At 37.5% G+C, this 14,351-nt stretch overlaps 1 protein-coding gene across 2 annotated transcripts in view; it reads left to right on the top strand.

The window, feature by feature from the left end:
• Positions 1-14,351, top strand: part of Cdkl5 (cyclin dependent kinase like 5) — a 177,943-nt gene that overhangs the window by 79,329 nt on the left and 84,263 nt on the right. The gene's annotated exons all lie outside the window — the stretch shown is intronic.

Genomic DNA, 14,351 nt, shown 5'->3' with positions numbered 1-14,351 from the left:
TAAATTGGGTCCTTGGGAGTTCTTCTTTGCAGTTTTGTCTTATTTAGCCTTTGTCGAAATTATTGTTTAAATTTTCTTATTGTTATATTATTCTAGTCCCTTCTGCTCCAGGTAAACTTATACAGCTTCACTGTATAATCTTCACTGTATAATTTTCACTGATCTTGGACATAATTCGTTGTATTTGTCCGTTTCTAGATATTAGGAGGCTGGTTTGTCCTGCAACCTCAATTCTCTGATGGGTCTAAGGAAAGTTGCTGTTTTTCAGTTTGTTAGCCCCCCCACCCCTCTTCCTGTAAGGACAGAAATGATAATATCCAAGCACTGTATGTGTTGGAGCTGAAACTAGAGGTCCTATGTTTATATTTTAAAATTGGAAATGTCTTGTCCAGTTTAAAAATAATGTTCTGTAAGAGATTTTCAACTTTCCTATGAACGATTTGCTTAGCTGAGATGACTCATCTTCCGTTATTTTCATCCCTTTGAATCTTAGATCTTTGTGTTTTTATGTGCTTAGTAAGAACTTTTCAGAACAAAATATTTGAAAAGCTTAAGAACTTCATGTAGTTCTTGAAAATTGCTAATAACATTACCCTAAATTAACTGGAACTGTTTTACCCATTGATTCTTTTTCTCTCACCACCTTGTGTTTTGTTTGCCTGGATACCTGCTATAAACCATGCTAAAGTAGTTCTGGGGATTCTTTGCTTCACTTATTATTTCACCCATTTTGTTTTTGAAGAGTAATTAAATTTCTAAGGCATTTTGAAGCCTCTGGAGAGTAGGCACTGTTCAAATTTGAAAACCTAATGAGAATAAATGGGAAACTCTTGTGCTGCCAATGGTTTATTTTCAATTAACCTTAAAGAATGTATTAATTATAAACTATACATCTTAGTGACTTTAGCTTAATAGGATTACTTTTAGAATCTGTGAAATAGAGGACAGTTTGCCTAAAATGTGTTATTTAAGCAACTGAGAAAGTACTGCGTGTTCTTTAAAGCCTTATAATTTGATTACTTGCTAAAATTTTGCATTTTGGGAGACTTTAGTTCTTATCCTCAAATAATAGTTTTGACAATCCTCAGGCGATTAAGACATTGTAAATTTTGATAACCTTGCCCTTTTTAAAGGGTTTTTTCCCCCCAATTTTATTTTTCTCACTGAATCTACTGTGAGGCATAGTCATTGAACCAAGAAACAAATTAGCCTTTTGATATTTAAAATTGCTCATTAGTTGGCAAAGTCTTATCATGTTTAAGAAATCCTTTTCTCTTTTAATTTTCCCAGTTTAAAACAAATATATCTATATCTTAGAATTAAATATTTTTTTGAAGAGAGAAAAAAATATCATGAATATAATTTTAGTATACTAAATAAAAATTGCTTTAAAATGATTGTTTAGAAACAATTTGGTTGAAAATAATAATAATTTTTTTTTTTTTTGCCATGTAATAGTCAATTATCTGTGGCCCATTTTAAGGTAACATCTATTTGTCTAACATGCTCTGAATTACAGGCAGAAACCTTTTACTCTGCTTTTGCTTTGAGATCATTTTTAGAAAGAAATTTGGGGCATAGGGAGGAAATGTATGAAAACCATCAGGTCCTGAGTAGTTACCTGGTTAGGTGTTATGCATTATGTCAGGTTCCATTCACCCTTGGTAGATCAGCAGATAGTAAGTATCAGGGTTGTTCCTCCTATAAATGTTGATTTTTTTTTTTTTTAATAAAGCTCTTCATACAATATCCTAGAAGAAACTCACAAGAATGAACACAGTGTGTTAGTAGTTTAGTTTTAACAAAACCAAAAAGAAGTAGAAAAATAAAACCTCCATGTGTTAAGAATTCCACTGAAGGTAAATGGTCTACGTTTAATAAATATTTGAATTGAGAAAATATTAATAAATATTTGAATTGATATGGGAATTAGAGGTCAGGTAGGGACCTGACCTCTAATTCCCATATTATGAGGGAGCAGGAGCTCCTCATTTGTTCTGATCTTGCCACTTCATTGGTGCTGGGGCTGGCAGCTACCCTTGGAAATTGACACTTCATTCACTAAAGCATTCAGAACCGTAGTGCCAGGATTTGATTGCCTGTTCCTTTCCCAGAGACCGTCAGGACCAGCCCCATTGTTCTTGGCATCATCTTCTAATTTTTTTTCTTTCTGTTTAAAAAAATATTTATATTTTATTTATTTATTTTTATGTGGTGCTAAGGATTGAACCCAGCACCTTGCATGTACTAGGCGAGTGCTGTACCACTGAGCCACAACCCCAGCCCCCATCTTCTATTTTTTTATTCACCACCAAAACTCAGTGGTCATCCCTTAGTACAGAATACTCATCCCTGTACTTACTGCTCTGTACATCTCTCACTGTGATCCACTTTTCCCCCGACCTTCCCACTGTTCCCTAGAGCTCCTGAGCAGCCATTTAGAATTTCTCCCATGGCCTCAGCTTCACTGTATAATCTCGCTTTTTGCCCCTGGGCTTCTCTGCTGGTAAGTGGATGCTTGAGGTAGTTTCCCCTGTGGCACAGTCTCAGACTATGCTGCCTCTTCCTCTGCCCACTGCCTGGTAGTTGCACCATCTGCCTTTTAGTTCTATGAATACAGTGAGTTCTTCCCTTAAAGTCTTTCCATACATGGCTGCTTTCACATGCAGCAGCACTTTTCCTATGCTGTGCTTGGCCTACTATTCAGTCTGGTTTGGGTTTCTCTATCAGGGTTTCCTCGTTGTTTTCTTCTTGGCATTTATTTAAATTTGCAACTGTATATTCACTTGCTTACTTGGCTTTTTTCCTTAGTTCTAAGATGCACGTTTCTTGCCCACATTTCTGAAATTGGGATGTATCTTAACACTGGATGCTTTGTTTCTTTCTGAATGGCAAGTAAAATTATGGGTTATCCTACAATCCGTTATGTCTTAGATGTAATAAAGTACTGCACTTTTAACTATCTGTTTCTCCCAGTTAATTCCCTACAAGTATAGGAATTCTGTGTTACTCACCAGTAGGAACCAGTGCCTGGTATAGTCAGTACCTGGCACCTAGTAGGCACTGAATAATATAATGATTGAATGAATAGCATCATTTATTTGGGAGGTGTTGGTTCTAATTCTTCTGAAGATGTATCAGAGATATGTGAGTGTGATTCATTAATATACTAAATAATTGAGATGTTATTTTTGAACATTGTTTTATCCTGGAGTTGAAGGAGACCTTGAGTTTATTTGTTTTGTTCCCCCATTTATGTATCGTGTCCCATTAGAGATACATGTACATGCTTGTGCAGGAGTACTTACCATGTGTGAAAATGAATCCACATATGCTTTTACCTGGTGCCAGCTATTTTCTTTCATTAGGGAAAGCAGTGAGGAAGGTATCAAAGAGTAGCAGACTTTTAAACTTTAGACAGTTTTTACTCAGAAGCTTATTTTTCTGTTTTATTTCATCCTCCAAGGAGTGCATTCACTTGACACATCCGCTTCTTTTTAAGTGAAAGAATACAGCAAACAAGCAACATGCATGTTTTAGTCAGCTTTTTTTGCTGCTGTGACCAAAAGACCAAGAATGATTTTAGAGGAGCAAAAGAGTTCATTTAGGGCTTGTGGTTTCAGAGTTCTCAGTCCATTGATGGCCAACTCCACTGATCTTGCTGAAGATGAGGCAGCCACACCACAGTGGAAAGGTATGGCAAAGGAAAGAAGCTCAGGACCTGATGATCAGGAAGCAGCGAGAGTCTAAGCTCTGCTCAACGGGGGCAAAACACACACCCCAAAGTATGACAGTGAGTGATTGGAGGGCCTTAGGCCATCTCCCAGATAAGGTTTAAGCCTACTTTACAGCTGGAGAGGGAAGTCATGGTTCTTAGTTCTTTTCATTTTCTGAATCCTGCTCCTTCTATGACTAGTCTTTCTCAATCCCTCACCTGTACTTCTGGTTCCTGTAGATCATATCTGTGTAGGTGCCTACACTCTTGTATCTGGTGTATGTATTCTTTGTGATGTAAAAAGAAGAGAAGTTGAACAAACAAGAGTTGAAGTTCAAGGTTGCCCAAACTGATGATGTCGATGTAGAGATACACTTGTAAGAAATTAAAATAAAGAAGTTCAGTATGGCATTGAAGAACACCAGAAGGTAAAGATGCAAGGGGAGATTGTTGCAATCCTATACCATCGGTAGGTTCTTTGGGTGGCCTTCCTGATGCTCATCCATTGGTACATCTATGGATTCAGCGTGAGTGTGGTTTACACTTGCATGCAAGACTCCTGCCCATATCAGGCATCCTCTTCATGCTGGTGGTGTCCCTGGTGTCAATTGCTTTAAACATCATTAAGTTCTGTTTTATTTAAGAGTATTAAGGATCATGGGAAAGATCAGGGAGTGATCTTTACCATGATACAGCTGGTCAGCAGAGTTCTTCCAATAGCTCCTCATCAACTGTTTTCCTCAACAACTGTTTTTTTCCACCATGCCTTCTCTTTGGGATTAGATGTTTGCTTAAAAAGAGAAATAGCTCTTCCTGCCACAGTTGCAGTGAGCAAAACCATGCCAGTTACAGTGCATAGCAGGATCAAAGGGAGCAGGCAGTTTGTGTCACTTGTGGCTTGCATTCAATATCCTTTGCTTTCCCTGTTGATAATAGAATTATTGAAAAGAATAGAAAAAAGCCCTAGATACTGGGCATTATTCATTGTAGACCAGCAACTGTCCTGTAGAACCAGCAGTCCTGCCAGCAGCATCCTAATGACCCAGGCATCAAGATTTGTGATCATGTCTCCTCAATCACCAAAGAGAAGGCAGGTGCAATAGAAAGTATACCTTTGCTCTAGTGCAGATGGTGCTCCACAGCCTTAGGTTGTGAGACCTAGCAGATACAAAGACATTAGATCAACAGGGTGCGTTGGGGGTGTCTAGAATAGAGTGGGGAGACATGGATTAGGTATTTGAAGTGATTGATGCGGGCTTGGGTATGTAGCTCGTTGGTAGAGCGGGCATGCACGAGGCCCTGGGTCCAATCCCCGCTGTCACAAAGATAAATAAAATGATCCACTTCAAGAACTTTAATCCCAAATAAAAGTCATATTAAGTGGTATATCAATAAGGGCCTTTTCTCTCCCGTATTCCCCTAAAATGGTTCAGTGTATGTAAGGGATTTGCCATGTATCAGTATAAACAGGTACAGTGTAAACTCATCAACAGAGACGTTAAAATAATACACAACCCCTGTTCATATTCAAGCCTTTCTCTTGGAATTTGTGATGTGGGCCAATACTATGTTTACATTACATAATTACTATAAAAGTTCTTTTTTTTCCTCCCCTAAAATATTTCCCCCATACATCATATTATGTATACTAGTTCTGTTGTTTATTATTAGAGGGTTTTTTTCTTTTTTTCTCTTTTGTAGACTATAGCAGTGACCCTATTGCTTATACTCCTTCTGAAATGTAATCATGCTCAAATGATACAATTTTAGTACTATAAGCAGTACTCATTAATGTGAGAAACTTAAAAAGAAATGCTTAGAGCTGGACTGTTAAATGTGCTTACATGAATTTGGCAGTAACTGATATTTCTTAACTTTGTTCTACTTATTGCACATTAATTCAGATCTTGTATTCTGCTAGGAGTTTGGCAGCCTATCTTTTGGGATGACTGGCATTTTTGATGTTTGTACTAAGATTTTATTTGGAAAGCAAGAGAGGTTAAGGGAGGTTTGAGCAGTACCTGTATGACTAATTCATTTGAAATGTATAAAGACATCTTAAGTTTTTACAGTGCCTTTGTTAAAGCTTATCACAGATGATTGGTGAAAATGGCTGAGCTTCATACCTTTGTTCTTGCACGACAGCTACATACACTATTTTGTACAATGAGAAATACTAATTTGCTTACCATTTGATGTTAAACGACTGTCACGTTCAGCTTCATTGCATGCAGTGCAGACCTAGTCTAGCATATCCTGTTCTAGAGAGTTCTTTATTCAATAAAATTTCTAGAGAGAAACCTGCATGTATGCTACCTCTAGAAGCTTCTGTCTATACTGAACTTTCCTAATCTTGAACTCTTTGTTTGGTGCATCTTAATTTAAGCAAAATATACCAGAATAAGAATTTTAGGAATGGAATTGCAGTGAGCACATGACAGAAAGTTTTGGTATTCGCATCTTTCAATGTAGAAGAATCACAGACCTATCTGCTCTTTATCAGAAGGTGGTATGTGTGTAGTGTTCCCCCGCCCCCCAAACTGGTAGAGGACACAAGGACAGCTCAAACCTGGCAATCCACAGCACCTTGCTCTGGCAGATCTTTAGATAGGTTTTCCTATCTTCTGGTCAAACGTTGAGTCAGATTTCCTTCTCACAAACCATTTTGTGCCTGCCTAGCATGCATGAGTCCCTGGGTTCAATCCCTAGTACCACAAAAAACAAACAAAAAACTCCAGTTTTACTCTCTTTTCCTTCCTTCCCTTTTTCTTTCTTTTTATTTTCCATCTTAATTTATATTGCTTAGGAGTATATTAGTTTGTATTGTATTCTTCATAATCCAGCTAGGTATTATAATAGGCATATAGAACTTATTACAACCCTTTATTAAAGAATTTTATCACTCAGGCAAAGTATAGGAAACTTGCTTTCATTTAGATTCCTTTACCCTCCCAACTTGAAAAAAAATATATATATATGTATAAAATATTTCCCATATGGCCTCCACTGGTACCACCCTGCAGAGGATTGGACAGGCTCTCTACTTAGCCATTCCTGGCATGGATGGGGCCAGGTTTCACTGTTCGATTTAGCTGGAGTAGAGTGATGATTCTGCATTTTAAAATTTCATTTTATTTTCATACATTGAACACCACATTAAATTAATTTATAATTTTTGCTTCATTTGTCAAATATGGTTATTAAACTCATGAGAGAAAGCGTAGTCCTGTATCCTCTAGCCTTTGTATAGTTTGTGATGTTCTTTTTTTCTTAAGTTCCAAGCCTCTTTGGTTATCATTTGTTTTCTGTTTAGAAAGCTTCCTGTAATCATTCTTTAAGGGTAGGTTTGCTAGCAACTCCTCTTGGTTTTTCTTCTTCTGAGAATGTCTTTATTTCCCCTTCTTTCCTAAAGGATATCTTTGGCTAATACAGAATTCTTGGTTGACAGTTCTTTTCTTTTAGCACTAAAAAATTGTTGTACCACTTCCTTTTGGCTTCTGTGGATTCCGATGAGAATGCACTGTCATTCAAATTATTTTTCTCCTACAGGTAGGAAGCTGTCCTTGTATTTTAATATGAATATGATGTGTTTTGGTAAGGATTTCTTTAGGCTTATTCTGTTTGGAATTTGCTCAGCTTCTTGAATCTATAGGTTTGTCTTTTGCCAAATTTGGAAGTTTTCCAGTCATTAATTCTTTGAATGTTTTTTCAGGTCTGCTGTGTTTGTCCTCTCTTTCTGGGAATCCAGTGACTTAGGTCTTTTGTTATAGTTCTACACAGCCCCTGAGGCTCTGTTCATTTTCCCCCTATTTCCTCTTTGTTTTTAAGATTAGATCATTTCTATTCTACCTTTTAAGTTCCTTGATTTTTTTTTCCTCTGCCTTCTTCATTCTGTTGTTGAGTCCACATATTAAGTCTTTTATTTTAGTTATTATACTGCATTTTTTATTTCATGAAGTTTTTTCGTTTTTTGGTTCTGGGGATTGAACCCAGGGGCACTCGACCACTGAGCCATATTCCCAGCCCTTTTTTGTATATTTATTTAGAAATAGGATCTCACTGAGTTGCTCAGGGCCTTGCTAAGTTGCCGAGGCTGACTTTGAACTCGTGATCCTCCTGCCTCAGCCTCCTGAGCTGCTGGGATTATAGGTCTGTGCCACTGTGCCCGGCATGAAGTGTTTTTTTTTTTTTTGTTGTTATTTTGTTTTTTAATCTCTTTTCACTGAGAGGTTTTTTTTTTTGTTGTTGTTCAAGTGTGTTGGTAATTGTTTATTGAATCATTTGTATGATGGCAGCTTTGAAATATGTGTCAGATAATTCTGACTTCTTCATAATCTCTGTTGACATATCTTTCTTCGCAGGGGTATTAGGGATTGAACTCAGGAGCACTTTACCACTGACCTATATCCCCAACCCTTTTTATGTTTTATTTTGAGATAGCATCTAGCTAAATTGCTGAGGCTTATCTTGAACTTTCCATCTTCCTGCCTCAGCCTCCCAAATCACCAGGATTATGGGCATATGCCTCTGCACCTGACAGTTGACATTTCTCAATATTCTTTTCTGCATGCTGAGATTTCCTCCCTCTTCGTATAACCAGTGGTTTTATATCAAAACCTGGACATTTTGAATATTATGTTATTAGACTCTGGATATTTAATCTTCTGTTTTGTCTGTCTCTCTCTCTGACACCACTCTGACAAGGAGGGTATACTAGGTAAAGATGGAAGTTCAGTTTCCTCATTCCACCTCCATTGACACCCACTGAGGTGTTACTGCTTGCTGTGGGTGGAAGCTCTGGGAGTGCCTTATTACTGCTTCCCACATGGCCTCCACTGGTGCCATCCTGGCAGAGGTTTGGATAAGCTCTGCGTTCACCCATTGCTGTCATGGATGGGGCCACAGCTTTCACTGTTCTTTTTGGTTGGAGTAGAGTGGTTATTAAATATTTAAGTTTTCAATCTTGCTTGGCTTCTCCTTTCCTGTTCTTTTAACTAAGGAGAGCAAACTTACTGGGGCTATTTTTTTGTTTGTGCCCAGGGCATTTCGTGGTTACTTTGTGAAGTAGTTTTATTAGAGTTGCTTTAAAATCCTCATCAGATAATTCCAGCATCTGCTTTATCTCAATGTTGCTGTCTCTCAGTTGTCTTTCCTCATTCAAGTTGTGATTTTTCATGGTTAATGATGAGTGACTTTTGAAGTCTTTAAATTTTTTTTAATTTTAGATAGTATGAGAATCTGGATCATATTTAATTTTTTTAAAGCAAACAGCTACACTATTGAGATGTAGCATGAGGGCCGGCTCAGTGTGTGTGTTTGGCTTCTAGTTTGGCCCCATCAATACAACTTCTGCAAAAGTGTTGAGAGGTGGAGTGGATGTTTAACTCCTCATGGCCCCATGAACATCTTTCTGGTGGAACTGGACCACTGATTCTCACTGCTTTTTTGCCTCTGCTCTGTCCTACAGACAATACCCTGGCAGGGGAGCCTAATTGTTGCCACCTGATGGGAGAAGGAAGATCAACTCCCTGTTGATTGCCTCCTGCTTCGTGCGCGCTTTGTGTGTGTGTGTGTGTGTGTGTGTGTGTGTGTGTGTGTGTTTCCTACTTAGCCCCACTGAAACTTCACTGGGACTGGTGCAGTTTTTCCATTGGTGTTTGCCTGGGAAGGTAGATAACGTCCCAAAGATTTTCTGTTATTGGTCCTTTGGCTGGGAGAATGGACTTTCCTTAGAGCTTTTTTGTTATTCACCTGTTTGTAGTTCCAGGTAGCCTGCTGTTGGATTTTGTATGGGAGGCAATAAGGAAACCCATGGAATTCACCATCATGTTGTTCCTCAAGCTCTGAAGTCTTTAGGTAGTCTGTACATTTTCCCATCTTGTCGTCTTGCGCTTGTTTTGTATATTATGCCCAGAGATTTTTAGTTTGTTTTTGTTTTAATGTGGTGCTGAGGATCAAACCCAGTACTTCACATGTGCGATGCAAGCGCTCTACCACTGAGCTATAATCCCAGCCCCATAATTTTAGTTTTAAGAAGAAGGACCCGAGAGAAATGGGGCTACTCCATCTGGACCAGAACTAGAAATTTCCATGTGTGTGTGTGTTTAATATATAAGAACATTTAAAAATTATTCTGCAAATAACATTTTATGTGATGATAATATTACTTCATTCTTCAAATATACTATGCATCAGGCACTGTGATTGACCCTTGGGACTAAAGATACGACTAAGACATAGTCCTTATTTTGTAATCTATAGTTTTGTGAGTTCAGTGATCTGTGAAATAAACTTAGTTTGCTTGTGATGTTGGCAGAAAACACAAGTATTTTACACCTGTTTTTGTAATGTTGGGGATTGAACCCAGGACAGTTTTTTATTTTAGAAATAAAACTAAATCTAGGGCTGGGGATATAGCTTAGTTGGTAGAGTGCTTGCCTCTCATGCACAAGGCCCTAGGTTCAATCCCCAGCACTACACACACACACACACACACACGCGCGCGCGCACACACACACACACCAAAAAAAAAAAAAAACCCAAATAAAAAGAAGAGGAGAAAAAAAAAAAAAAAAACCCCACGAAACTAAATCTAGCTCCATTCTATCAGGGTTATGGCATTATCAGAGCTTCTTCCCCTCCTGTTGGCTAGTATAAGCCTCCTTTGGTTTTGAGCTACCAGACAAATGGGGAAGAGGCATAGTGCTTTGAGTCTTATGGTTACCTTGGTTCCATTCTGGTTACCATTTAAGTCCTGGGGCCAGTAGCTGCTATCCAGTAGGCAGTGCTGCCCTTTACTTGCTTTTTCAGTGAAAATGCTTGAATTTTTCATTCATCTGAAAAGTGGAGTCAAGTTCCATTTACATACATATTCTATGTACTTGGTACTATAATCTTACAGTTTTGTTTCTATTCCATGTAAACACAGAGTGTTGAATATAAATTTTCTGCTGTGTTTTGTTAGGGAATTAAGCATAATTTCTCTTAGAGTCATCCATTAATTTGCATTTTTTCATATCATTGACTATTAAATTTCTACAGGCACTTAGCGACTGTGCGATTTATCAGGAGCAGATTTTTTTCCCCCTAAATTCACACTGATTTATCAGCTACACCATTTGAATACATTTTGTTGACACAAAATATTTTTGTTAGTTCTAGCTCAAGAGAAAACATAGGAGTGAGTTTTAAAACTTCAACTCATTAAGCAGACATTTGTTAAAGCACTTGCTGTAGTGAATCTTGATGGGTGTTTGGGAGAAAGAACTGAGAAGGACATGGTCAACAATTATGGAGAGTCCACCATTTAGAAGGAAAAAGCTCGTCACAGCAGTGATTGGGTGTGCTCTCTGCCCTTAAGTTCACAGGTTGTCAGAGAATAGAAATGTAAAGAAATAAGACATTTATTTCAAATCGTAGGTGTTCCTTTCAGCAAACTAATAGTTCAGTCCATCTGCCATGTTTTTAGTTACAGTAAGATTTTCATATCTCATTTCTTTGCTCATTATACCCCTTGTTTCATTCCTTCTTGATCAGTGTAAGAGATACTTAGAACGGCCAAACTGTCCAATTCATCCATTGCATCCTATTGGGGACTTTTCTGCTAGATCTTGGGGGCATAGAGTTAAATGAGGCACCTACTCTTACAGATCTTCATTACTGTCTGTCCAGGCTAGATTCTAGGGAAGCTGTAGAAAGTGCTTGCTGGAGGTGTGGATATGGTACTAGGGATAGATCACAAAAGAGGAGTGCACAAAATAAGTGCTTTCCAAAGGAGGGGTTTGAAGGTGAATTAGTAATGAAGTAGAAATAGGAGAGCTAAAATGTCCTTTGGGTCTTTTGCTACCCAAATAGACACTATTGATTGCCCATTTTGTTTTCCAGTATAAGCAGTTGTCTTGTTCTTTTACTTGCTTACTTATTAATATGTCTTGTCCTTCCAGAATGTAACTTCCATGAGAACAAAGACCCTATTGATCCTACTCCCTATGCATATCCAGTGCTTGGCACAGTGTCTATCACATAGTAGGAGCTTGGGAAATGTGAAATGAATGAATGCTTAAGGCAGTGTGTGAGCAGATAGAAGCAAGTGCAGGTGAAGGCTCAGCTGAGAAATTGCAAATAATTAGGTGTGAGAGGAGCAAGGGACTTTTTCCTTAAAAAGTTAGGAGGTAAAGCATGGAATTAGAACTTCCTCTTGAAAGCTTTGGAAAGCCATCAGGTTGCATGATGTGTCATACATCATTCTTTTCCTGAATTCTTGTGATTGACAGTAATGTGTATTTTACTTTTTATTTATTTGAGAGAGAGAGAGAGAGAGAGAGAGAGAATTTTTAAATATTTTTATTTTTTGGTAAACACAACATCTTTTATTTTATGTGGTGCTGAGGATAGAACCCAGTGCCCCACGCATGCCAGGCGAGCGCGTTACCGCTTGAGCCACATCCCCAGCCCTGTATTTTAAATATCTACTATGTGCAAGATGATGATCTCACTAAGGCCTTTAGATAGTACTGTTCAAAGAGAATTTTAATACTGTGCTTCAGTGGTATTCTTTTTTTTTCCCCTATGAGATCAACCATTTTAGTCCACACATTAGCAAGATTATGTGGTACTTTCTGTGCCTGGCTTATTTCACTTAATATAGTGATCTCTAGTTCCATGATGTCTCAGATGACAGGATTTTTTTCTTTTATGACTGAACAGTATTCCTTTGTGTCTTTGTACCACATTTTGTTTACCCATTCATCTGTCAATGGACACTTACTTAGTTTGGTTACATATTTCCCAACGTGAATAATGCTATAGCAAATATGGGGATGCAGATGACTCTTTGACATACTGATGTCATTACCCTTGGCTATCTATATACCTGTAGTGGGATTGTTAGATCCTATGGTGGTTCTATTTTTAATTTTTTGAGGAATCTCCATATTGTTTTCCATAATGGCTGTACTAATTTTCATTCCTACCAACAGTGTGCAAGGGTTCCCTTTTCTTCACATCCTCACCAGCGGTATCTTTTATCATTTTGAAAATAGCCATTCTTACTAGAGTGAACTGATATCTCATTGTTGTTTTGTTGTATTTCCCTCATAAAAAGTGACACTGAGCATTTTTTATATACCTGTTGGCCATTTGTTTGTCTTCTTTTGAGAAATGTTTATTTAGGTCTATTGCCCATTTTTTACTGGTTTACTTACTTATATTTCTGTTGAGCTGAGTTCCTTATTTTTCAGTGATATTCTTTTTTATTGTATTTCATTTTTTGTGGTGCTAGGGATTGTACCCAGGGCTTTGTTCATGCAAGGCAAGCACTCTATCAACTGAGCTATATCCCCAACCCTGATATTCTTGACATTAAATAACCAGGCACAAAAATGTTTAAGTTTATAGTGTCCTTTGGCTAATTCTCTTAAAACATTGAACTGCTTGAGACTTACATGTCACTGTTGTTTCAAGGCTATTGCCATTTTGGGGAATTTTGTCTGCTCTTTTTTGCTTTAGTGCTCAAGGTGGCATGTATAGGTCATCAAGCTTCTTTATGTGATGTTGGTAAATAGTTCCTCTTCCAGACCTGTTCAATTCAGCAGACAATTTATATACATCATTTATACATATGTACAACAAAATGCTAGGTACTTGGACATAAAAACAAATCTGACCAAATTCTTTTCAAAAGTATTATAGTCTGCTGATATACATGTGGTATTCTTTTTCTTCCTATGGTAAGAGAAACCAAGTCTGGAATTTTCTAATTTTTCCCACAATGCATATAAGATATAAGATATTTTCACTAAATTAGCTAGATATTTTGAAAATAAGTTTTTAAGAAAAGAAAAATCCTTATTATTTATTTGAGTGTTTTTTTTCAGTTTCCTGTGTGGATACAGCTATGGTAAAAAGCATTGACTTGGAACTTTTTCTGTTTCTTTGTCGGCTTATGTGTGAACATATCTGTCAGAACATGTGATGGTGGCATCCCTGGAGGAAATTCACTGCAGTGTTTGGATAGGGAGTTTCTGAGTTTCCCTTGCTGTACCTCACAGTCTTTCTTGTCTTGTGAGCGTCATAGTGATTGTGCACTTGAGGACCTTGTGCTCAGATAGCCTGAAGATATTATTATAGAACATAATTCATTTCTTTTGAACTTCAGAATTTCATTAAACATGCTTCTATTGTAAAACCAGCTGTATTTCTCATGAATTGGAAAAAAAAATTAAAACTTGTCGTGTTGACTGTGTTTGCCAGATTTCAGCATTCACATTGTCTTATTTTATAGGAAAATGTAAAATTAGTGTAGCATGATATTTGTCAAAACCCAGACTTAATAGATTTTATATACATGCATGCATGATTTATCAGCATGTTAATAAAAAATAGCAAAACAGACATTCGTAGGAACTAATTTATAACCATTTAACTCCACTGTCTCTATCTTTAGCAGAAGGTATGAGCACATGCATAGTCGTGGGCCTGGTTTCTGTTAGGGTTTCCTAGGAAGCAGCGAATAACTTGCTCTATACTAGCTGTACTATCGTTAGCTGTCTGTATATTGTTTTCCCACAAGTATCTGCAAGTATGCTGACTTCAGTGATATCCACATAACTTACTGGAAAAATTGATCATGAGGAAG

The sequence above is a fragment of the Marmota monax genome, unplaced genomic scaffold (assembly GCF_021218885.2).
Source record: "Marmota monax isolate L192 unplaced genomic scaffold, Marmota_monax_Labrador192_F-V1.1 WCK01_AAM20220418_F8-fsc00203, whole genome shotgun sequence".
NCBI lineage: Eukaryota > Metazoa > Chordata > Mammalia > Rodentia > Sciuridae > Marmota > Marmota monax.
This window is presented reverse-complemented; position numbering and strand designations above follow the sequence as displayed.